This window comes from Suricata suricatta, chromosome 2 (assembly GCF_006229205.1).
Source record: "Suricata suricatta isolate VVHF042 chromosome 2, meerkat_22Aug2017_6uvM2_HiC, whole genome shotgun sequence".
NCBI lineage: Eukaryota > Metazoa > Chordata > Mammalia > Carnivora > Herpestidae > Suricata > Suricata suricatta.
The window spans coordinates 134,808,396-134,818,881 of NC_043701.1; the positions used below are offsets into that span (position 1 = coordinate 134,808,396).

A 10,486-nucleotide genomic window follows, 5' to 3' on the forward strand; every position below is an offset into this window, starting at 1 on the left:
TTCAGCTCAGGGCATGATCTCATAGTACGTCAGTTCGAACCCTGTGTCAAGCTTGCACTGACAGTGTGGAGCTGCTTGGGCTTCTCTCTCCTTTCTGTGCCCCTACCTCATTCTCTCTCTCTCAAAATAAATTATATATGTATATATATATATATATATATATATATATATATATATAAATGGGCAGAGGACATGAATAAACATTTCTTCAAAGAAGACATACAGATAGCCAACAGACCTGGAATGATGCTCAGAATCACCGATCTTCAGGGAAATACAAATGAAAACCACAATGAGATATCACTTCACACCTGTCAGAATGGCTAAAATCAACAACACAAGAAATAACAGAGGTTGGTGAGCATATGGAGAAAGGGGAACCCTCTTGCACTGTTAGTGGGAATGCAAACTGCTGAAGCCACTCTGGAAAACAGTATCAAGGCTCCTCAAAAAGTTAAAAATAGAACTATCCTATGATCCAGCAATTACACTACTAGGTATTTAGCCAAAGAATACAAAAATAATAATTCAAAGGGATACATGCACCCTGTTGTTTTATAGCCACATTATTTACAATAGCCAAATTATGGAAGCAACCCAAGTGTCCGTTGACTGATGAATGGATAAAGAAGACGTGGTGTATTACTCAGCCTTCAATAAGAATGACACCTTGCTATTTGCAACAACATGGATGGACATAGAGAGTATAATGCCAAGTGAACTAAACCAGTCAGAAAAAGACAAATACCAGATAATTTCACTCATATGTGGAATTTAAGAAACAAAACAAATGAACAAAGGAGAAAAAGATACAAACCAAGAAACGGACTCTTTAGAAAACTCTATAGACTCTATAGAAAACAAACTAATAGTTACCAGAGGGGGGTTGGAGTAGGACAGGTTAAAGAGGTGATGGGAATTAAGGAAGGCACATGTTGTGATGAATACAGGTGATGTATGTATATTTGAATCACTCTATTGTACACCTGAAACTAGTATCATACTGTATGATGACTAAGTGGAATTTAAACAAAATTTTTAAATAAGATTATTTAAACATCTATGTTTCTCCTTAAATGTATTGTGAAAATATCATGGTTTTAATTCATTTTTTATTCCCATATTTTTTTCCCAATATGGTAGTTTTACTTGTTTGATAACTGCAAAAGAGTTGTAGTAATACTTATTTTTAATGCTTCTTTGGGCTTATAGTCATTTCAAGAGACGACAAAGTAAAACATTACTATCTTAGGCCAGTGAGGGTTATAGGATCTGTGTTACAACCTAAACTGGTCAGAGAATGGGATTTGTTTGCTTCTCTCCAAGGATTTAAATTCAAGCTTCTTGTCACTAGGCTGAGTTTTTTTGTTTTAAGTAGGCCCTGTGTGAAGCCCAATACAGAGCTTGAACTCGTGAAACTCATGATCCTGAGATCAAGACCTGAGCTGAGATCAAGAGTCAAATGCTTAACTGATTGAACCACCCAGGTGCCTCAGCTGAGCTTTTTTTATTTTTTTAATTTCTATTTATTTTGAGAGAGAGAAAGCATGACCAGCGGAGGGGCCAGAAGGGAGAGAGAGAAAGAATCCCAAACAGGCTCCACACTGTCAGCGCAGAGCCTAATGCAGGCCTTGAACCCATGAACCATGAGATCATGACCTGAGCCAAAACCAAGAGTCTGACTCTTAACCAACTAAGCCACCCAGGTGCCCCAGCTGAGCTTTCTTTTTAAACTTAAATCTCATATCTAACATCAATAAGCCTTTTTAAGTTTACTTTTTAATATAATTTCCATATTTTTACAAACTAATGTCTCAAACAGAAATGATGTATTCTTTAGTTCTCACTAGCCAATTACATAATCCATGTTGTTCATATATTTACCTGATGTTAGTATAAACTTTATGTTCACCTTATTTTTGTAAATGTTTATTTAGTTTTGAGAGAGAGCATGCACAAGCAGGGAAGGGCAGAAAGAGAGAGAGAAGTGGACAGAGGATCTGAAGGAAGCTCTGTGCTGACAGCGGCATGCCCAACACAAGGCCCATCAACCTTGAGATCAAGATCCAAGCTGAAGTCAGACTCTCAACCAACTAAGCCACCCAGACATCCCTGTTCCCTTTATTTTATAAGTAGTTGTTCCATTTAAAGACTTCATCTCCAAGGAAATAAGTAATCAAGCCTGAGCATTTAGCCCCTACTTTTTTAGGATATTTGGCTAAAGTGTTCTTCAACATACTGCAAACCTCCTTTCTTTCCTTTCTTCTTGCTACCACAACTGCTGATTGGCCCTTTTTATTTTTGGATTTGTTTTTCCGGACTGTTGGCTTACAGTTTTCAATTATACTTTTATTTACTATACAGATAAAATAAATGTCTATCTGTACTTCATACACATACATATACTTAGATGAAATAAATTATCCAGATTTATTAGCATGCCACTGCTTCCGGAAAGCATTAACAAACATAATCCATGATATTTTCATGTAATCACGACTTTGTCCATACTTGATATTTTCTTGAGTACAATTATGAACTCAGAGCATTTGAAAATTTTTATATATTTTGATTGTAATTATCATTAATGGTCAAATTGTTACAACTTGGCCATGTCAAGCTAGTTCCTTTGTTTTTGTCTTGACCATATCCTTGCTTTCTGGTTACAGTAGGATGTTCCAGGCCCATCCCTCAATTTCTCTTCAAGACATAGAATTGGATACATTTAAGGAGACCTACTTCCTTGGAGAGGCTAGTAGTATTTGAGAACAAAACTTGGGTCATGAGGGTCTATAAGCTGGTGTTACTATTTTACCACTTTTTGCAGTAAGAGGTATGGAAAAATGTGTCATGAACTCATTTTGATTTTTTTCAATTTAACAAATCAATTTGCCATAAAATGAAGTTTATAAACAACTGAGACCTTCTACAAAAATAATATTTCAAATTATATCCATTCTTGCCACTTGACATTACATCAGACTTCCCTTTTAAAATTAAGGGTTGAGGGGTGCCTGGGTGGCTCAGTCAGTTAAGCGACCGGCTTCGGCTCAGGTCATGATCTCACAGTTCGTGGGTTCAAGCCCTGCGTTGGGCTCTTTGCTTACAGCTAGAGCTATATCTGCATCTGTATCTCCCTCTCTCTCTGACCCTCCCCTGACCTACGCTCTGTCTCTCAAAAATAAATAAATAAATAAATAAATAAATAAATAAATAAATAAAAATTTTTAAAATAAAATTAAAGGTTGATCTTTTCTGCCTCCACTTAAAAATCTTCAATAACTTCCCAATGAATTTAAGATAAAAATGTAGAATTATATCATAAGCTTATGCCTACATCTCTATCACTGTTTTCTGTTATTCTTTCTCATTCACTAATTACTGCGCCCCCCCCCCCCCATTGATGTTTGGTCCAGTTTCTACCCTTGAGTTCTTGGGCCAGAGAAAAGTGGTAGAATAAACAATATAAAACATAGTATTTTCTTCTTTGTATCTTTTAACACCTACTACAGTGATTACAATATGATTAGCATTCAATTTTTTTACTAAATGAAAGCATATCATAATTATAGTTTGGGAAACCAAACTATATAAAAATGAATTAGTGTATATATTGACATTATGGTTGAAATACAATGTTATCAATCAAGACAAATATTGGTTTCCAAGTCAAAATGGAATTCCAGGATCATAAAATGTAGAAGATATTGGCAGCACAAGTAGAAAACACAGATAAAAAAGGACCATGAAAATATAAATTTAAGGACATTTCCACTTGAAAAAAAGTTATGCACCTTACTATCTCAAGTCAGCATAAGGAGCTGTCTACCTTTAGTTTAAATACATACCTCAGCAAAAATTAACTAACTATAATACCTAATAAGATGTTAAAGTGTATGACTATCTACAGAATTATAACCCTTAAAGACCACTAAAAGAATAGAGAGCAGAGAATAGAAAATCCTTGTGTATATGTCTAAATGACTTTCAACAAGGATGCCAAGACTACACAATGGGGAAAGGGCACTCCAACAAATGGTCCTGGGTAAAATAGATATCCATGTGCAAAAAAATGAATTTGGACCCTTACCTTGCACCATATACAAAAATTAACTCAAAGTAAATTAAAGACCTTCTAAAATTAAGACCTAAGACTATACAACTCCTAGAATAAAACATGGGAGAAAAGCTTCAGGACTCTGGATTTAGCAATGATTTGTTGGATATGACACTAAAAGCATAGGCAATGAGAGCAAAAATAAATGCGTGGCACTACATCAAACTTAAAAGTTCCTGAGCATCAAAAGGTAATCAATGTGGTGAAAAGGCAACCTGTGGAATGGAGAAGAAAATTTGCAAATCATATATCTGATAAAGGGTTAATATCCAAGATATACAGGGAACTTCTGCAACTCAACAACAATGTGATTCAATTAAAAAATGAACAAAGGACTAGAATACACAATTCCCCAAAGAAGATATATATATATATATGGCCAACAAGTGTATGAAAAGATGCTCAACACCACTAAATCATAAGAGAAATGCAAATCAAAACCATGATGAGATCTTACTTCACATCCATTAGGATGGCTACTATCAACAGAACAGAAAATAACAAGTACTGCCAAAAATGCAGAGAAAATGGAATCTTTGTGCACTTTTAGTGGAAATGTAAAATGGTATGGCTACTGTGAGAAACAGTACTGAAATTCTTAAAAAAATTAAAAATAGAATTATCATATGATCCAGTAATCCCACTCCTGGCTATATGTATCCCCCACTCACCCCAAGAGTGAAAGCAGGATCTAAAAGAGATATTTGCACAAGCATGTTCATCGCAACGTTATTCACAATAGGGAAGATGTCTGGAAGCAACCCAAATGTCTATCAGCAGATGAATGGCTAAAAAAAATGTGGTATGTACATGCAGTAGTATATTAGGTGGCTGTAAAAAGGAAGGAAATCCTGTCTCATACTACAGCATGGATGAACCTCAAAGACATTATGCTAAGCGAATAAGCCAGTCACAAAAGGACAAATACAGTATACTCATTACATATCTAAAGTGTCAAAATCATAGACAGTAGAAAGGTGGTGCCAGGGAGGGAGGAATTAGTATTTAATGAATATTAAGTTTCAATTTTGCAGGATAAAGAAGTTCTGTTACACAATAATATGAATATACTTAACGTTACTGAACTGTACAGTTTAAAATGGTCATGATGGAAATTTTAAAGTTCTATTTTTCACCACAATTTTTAAAAGTCATTAAGGTGGTATGGTATGGCTGCTGTTTGTCCTAAGCCAGCGTGCCTGCCTTGAATCACTTATTACAAATTATATCCTTTGTTTTCATTTTCTTTGACTTCTTTTTACAACTGTCCAAATGCAAAGGCCAGTTAAAGTAATTACAAAGCAGTATTAAAAAAAATTTTAAGACATAAAGAACTTTCTGAAGCTCTCCAAAGTCATGGAGACATTTCAGTTCTACTGGCAAGGCCATCCACAGTCATACTTCCTTTCCAGTATTCTAAGTTTTCTTCCTTTTCACATCATGAGATCAATTTTCATATAAATTTCCTCTATTTCAGTTTTTTCTAGAGGCCCAAGGGATGATAAGGTTGGAATGGAGCTGAGAGTGGCTAACTGCACTTTTCAGATCCTGGTCAGGAAGGAGAGCTCTTGGCTCCCTGTTCCTCTCAACCACCTTGGAGGGTCTTGCAATGATCACCTCCATGAAGGTTGCAGGATTCTACCTCCTCAGGCCTACACCTGAGTAGTCTGGCTCCAAATTAAACTCTCCATTTAAAAAACCTAACAAAGTCATTTTATTCTCCATGCACATGTGAGAAGAATAAAGTGCCAGTGATATTTTTCTTCTCACAATAAAACATCTCAAATTAAATATTACTACTACCAGAGCAATACATTAGGCAAGACCACTGTTACTCTTCTACTAAGCAAAGAATTCTGAACATGTTTTGGGGCACCTGGGTGGCTCAACTGTTTAAGCATCCAACTTTGGCTTACGTCATGATCTCAAAGTTTGTGGGTTCAAGCCCCATGTCAGGCTTTGGGATAACAGCTCAGAACCTGGAGCCTGCTTCGGATTCTGTGTCTTCCTCTCTCTCTGCCCCTCTCCCGCTCATTCTCTCTCTCTCTCTCTCAAAAATAAATGAACATTTAAAAAATTTTTAAAAAGCATTACAAACAATTTAAAAGTTAAAGGTTATTTTCCAGACATGGTAATATCTGAAGTCTGATGATTTAATAGGCTTCTTTGCTAAAAAATAATATTTGCAGGGGCGCCTGGGTGGCTCAGTTGGTTAAGCATCCAACTTCAGCTCAGGTCATGATCTCACAGTTCATAAGTTTGAGCCTCATATCACACTCTGTGCTCACAGCTCAGAGCCTGGAGCCTGCTTCAGATTCTTTGTCTCCCTCTTTCTGCCCCTCCCCCATTTGTTCTCTCTCTCTCTCAAAAATAAATTAACATTAAAGAAATTTTTTATATAACATTTGCAAACACAGTTTTATGATGTAGAATACTGTCTGTTTTTTTGCTGCAGCTTTAGAGAAAAATGGGAACATTTTTCTTTCTCTTCTAACTGAAATTTTCTTACTAACAGAAAGGCCTATTTTGTTTTCAAAGCAAAAAATTCCAGAGGGGTGCCTGGTTCAGTCATTAGAGCATTCAACTCTTGATCTTGGTGAGAAAGTTTGAGCCCCATGCTGGATGGAGAGTTTACTTTAAGAAATAATAAAATCTTCAGGGACCGACTGGCTCAGTTGGTAGAGCATGTGACTCTTGATCCTGGGGGTGGGGGGTGGGGAATGACACAACATAATAACATACAGAATCCTGGGTTTCCAGTGTTTAACATGGTTTTGACAGCTTTTAATTTTGTCATATTACAGTTAAAACACAAAAAAACAACTAACATAACTATTATATAAAAGAAAAAGCATAAGGTATGTAATCTCAAAATAAGGACAGTCCTTTTCCAGAAAAGGTGATTTGGCAGTCTTCCTGGGCATTGTCCTTATTTTCTTCCTTTTGGTGTAGATCAGTTAAAATGTTGACATGGATTGGCATAAATCTTTGACTAGACTTCGAAATCACTGTTTAGAATTTCATAACAGAGACTTAAAAGACCTTATGTCTCAAATTTGATATTTTATAAACAGTAATACCAGCTGGTCTAGATGTGTTGGTTCTCCAAACTGTTTCTAATCTCTTACTGTCTCTCATCCCCAAATATAGGGTGCATTCTGCCGTGGCCCAGACTCTTATCAGCTTACCTGCTCTTGTTTTATCTTTTGCACTAGCTTCCAAACCACATTATCTTCTTCATCACCACCATAGTAAAGATCTTTTCATTCCCCTTCTTAAAACCTTTATAGTTTTTATTGCTATCAATTAGCCCAAGTCTGTCTACATCTTTCCAACCACTTCTGTGAAATGTACACTTTATTTAATGGCTTACTTAACAGTTTATTTGTTTTAAAAGAAGTCTGGGGGAACAGTATCTAAAGATTTTATGGTGGTAGCATGGTGTTTTCAGAGTTTTAGACTCTTTTCATCTTTTTGCTACACCACTAACCCAAATGTTTTTCCATAAGTTTTCTTCATGATTCAAGATGGCTGATAGAGTTCCAAACATGACATTCACTTTCCAGGTGGCAGAAAGGAAAGGCAGAAGGACAAAAGGGCACCCCTTTACAGCCAAGTCACTTCTCTTTAAACCTTCCCAAAGCCCTGCTCATATCTTACAACCTTATGAAAAGAACACTAGCATTCTTCACAGAACAAGAAAAAAAAAATCCTAAAATTTGTATGGAACCAGAAAAGACCCCGAATAGTTAAAGCAATCTTGAAAAAGAAAACCAACGCTGGAGGCATCACATTCCCAGACTTCAAGCTGTATTACAAAGCTGTAATCATCCAGAGAGTATGCTAGTGGCACAAAAACAGACACTCAGATAAATAGAACAGAATAGAGAACCCAGAAATGGACCCACAAATGTATGGCCAACTAATCTTTGACAAAGCTGGAAAGAATATCCAATGGAATAAAGACAGTCTCTTCAGCAAATGGTGCTGGGAAAACTGGACAGTGACATGCAGGAAAATGAACCTGGACCACTTTCTTACACCATACACAAAAGTAAACTCAAAATGAATGGAAGAGCTAAATGTAAGACAGGACGCCATCTATGAGGTGAAAAATTCTAGAGGAGAAAACAGGAAAAGACCTCGTTGACCTTGGCTGCAGCAATTTCTTACTCACCATGTCTCTGGTGGCAAGGGAAAAAAAGCAAAAAGGAACTATTGGGATCTCATCAAGATAAAAAGCTTCTGCACAGCAAGAAAACAATCAGCAAAACTAAAAGGCAACCGACAGAATGGGAGAAAATATTTGTAAATGACGTACCAGATAAAGGGTTAGTATCCAAAATCTATAAAGAACTTATCAAAGTCAACAGCCAAAAAACAAATAATCTAGTGAAGAAATGGGCAGAAGACATGAATAGACACTTCTCCAAAGAAGACATCCAGATGGCCAACAGTCACATGAAAAAATACTCAACGTCACTCCTCATCAAACAAATACAAATCAAAACCACGATGAGATACCACCTCACACCTGTCAGAATGGCTAACCCTAACAACTCAGGCAACAGATGTTGGTGAGGATGCAGAGAAAGAGGATCTCTTTTGCACTGATGTTGGGAATGCAAACTGGTGCAGCCACTCTGGAAAATAGTATGGAGGTTCCTCAAAAAATTAAAAATAGAATTACCCTATGACCCAGTAATTGCACTACTAGGTATTTATCCAAAGGATACAGGTGTGCTGTTTCGAAGGGGCACATGCACCCCAATGTATACAGGAGCAATATTGACACTAGCCAAAGTATGGAAAGAGCCCAAATGTCCATCAATGGATGAGTGGATAAAGAAGATGTGGTATATATATATAATGAAGTATTGCTTGGCAATCAAAAAGAATGAAATCTTACCATTTGCAACTAGGTGGATGGAGCTAGAGGGTATTATGCTACGTGAAACTAGTCAGAAAAAGACAAATATATGACTTCACTCATATGAGGAATTCAAGATACAAAAACAGATGAACATAAGGAAAGGGAAGCAAAAATAATATAAACAGGGAGGGGCACAAAACATTAGAGACTCTTAAATATGGAGAACAAACAGGATTGCTGGAGGGGTTGTGGGAGGGGGGATGGGCTAAATGGGTAAAGGGCAATAAGGAATCTACTCCTGAAATCATTGTTGCACTATATGCTAACTTGAATGTAAATTTAAAAATAAATTATAAAAATAAATAAGTAAAATAAACATTAAAAATTTTTTGCTCATATCTCATTGGTTACATTTGGCTACAAGGTAGTGGGAAATGTATTGATCTCCTGAATTAAATTGGCATGACTTGGAGCGCCTGGGTGGTTCAGTTGGTTAAGTGTCCGACTTCAGCTCAGGTCATGATGTCCCATTTTGTGAGTTTGAGCCTCGCATTGGGCTCTGTGCTGACAGCTTGGAGCCTAGAGCCTGCTTCAGATTCCGTGACTCCCCCCTCTCTCTGCTTCTCCCCAGCTCATGCTCTGTCTCTCTACAATAAATAAATGTTAAAATAAATAAATAAATAAATAAATAAATAAATAAATAAATTGTCATGACTTACTAGTAAAGAAGGGGAGAATAGATGCTGGGAGGTATTAGCATTTAGCATTCTCTGCCACATATTATACAGTTTTATGAAATTACTATACATATTTGTAATATTTTTATACTTACTGTCTCTTGTGGACATCTTAATTTTCTGGTACAACATTAATTTAATGACCTTATAATATTCCATTGCAAGAATATACTATTATTTAAACAACTAATCCCCAACTGTGTATTTTGAAACAGTTGGGCTAGTTTTTATTCTTGGCAATTATAAGCAATTCTGTGATGATAATTTTTATGGCTAAATCATGTAGGTTATATCCTTGAAGAAACTCCCTACAAATAAAATCACTGAATCAATAGGTATGTTTGTTTTAAGGCTTCTAATACATATTTCCAAAATGTCAAGTCAGATTTTCCCAGTAGCCTTGCTGAAAAGTACCACAGGATTTTTTTTTTTAAATTAAGAAATGCTTAATTCTCTTTTTTCGTTGGGTCTCTGCCTGGTTTAGGAATCAGAGTGATATGTGCCTCGTAGAATGAGTCCAGTAGTCTTCCTTCCATTTCTATTTTTTGGAATAGCTTGAGAAGGATCGGTGTTAACTCTGCTTTAAACGTCTGATAGAATTCCCCTGGGAATCCACCTGGCCCTGGGCTTTTATTCGTTGGGAGATTTTTGATAACTAATTCGATTTCTTCACTGGTTATGGGTCTGTTCAGATTTTCTATCTCTTCCCATTTGAATTTTGGTAGTGCATGTGTGTTTAGAAATTTGTCCATTTCTTCT

General features: G+C 36.3%; 1 protein-coding gene across 3 annotated transcripts in view; it reads left to right on the top strand.

Annotated features, from left to right (window-relative positions):
- FAM149B1 (family with sequence similarity 149 member B1) overlaps positions 1 to 10,486 on the top strand; it is an 81,930-nt gene that overhangs the window by 26,443 nt on the left and 45,001 nt on the right. The window lies entirely within an intron of this gene.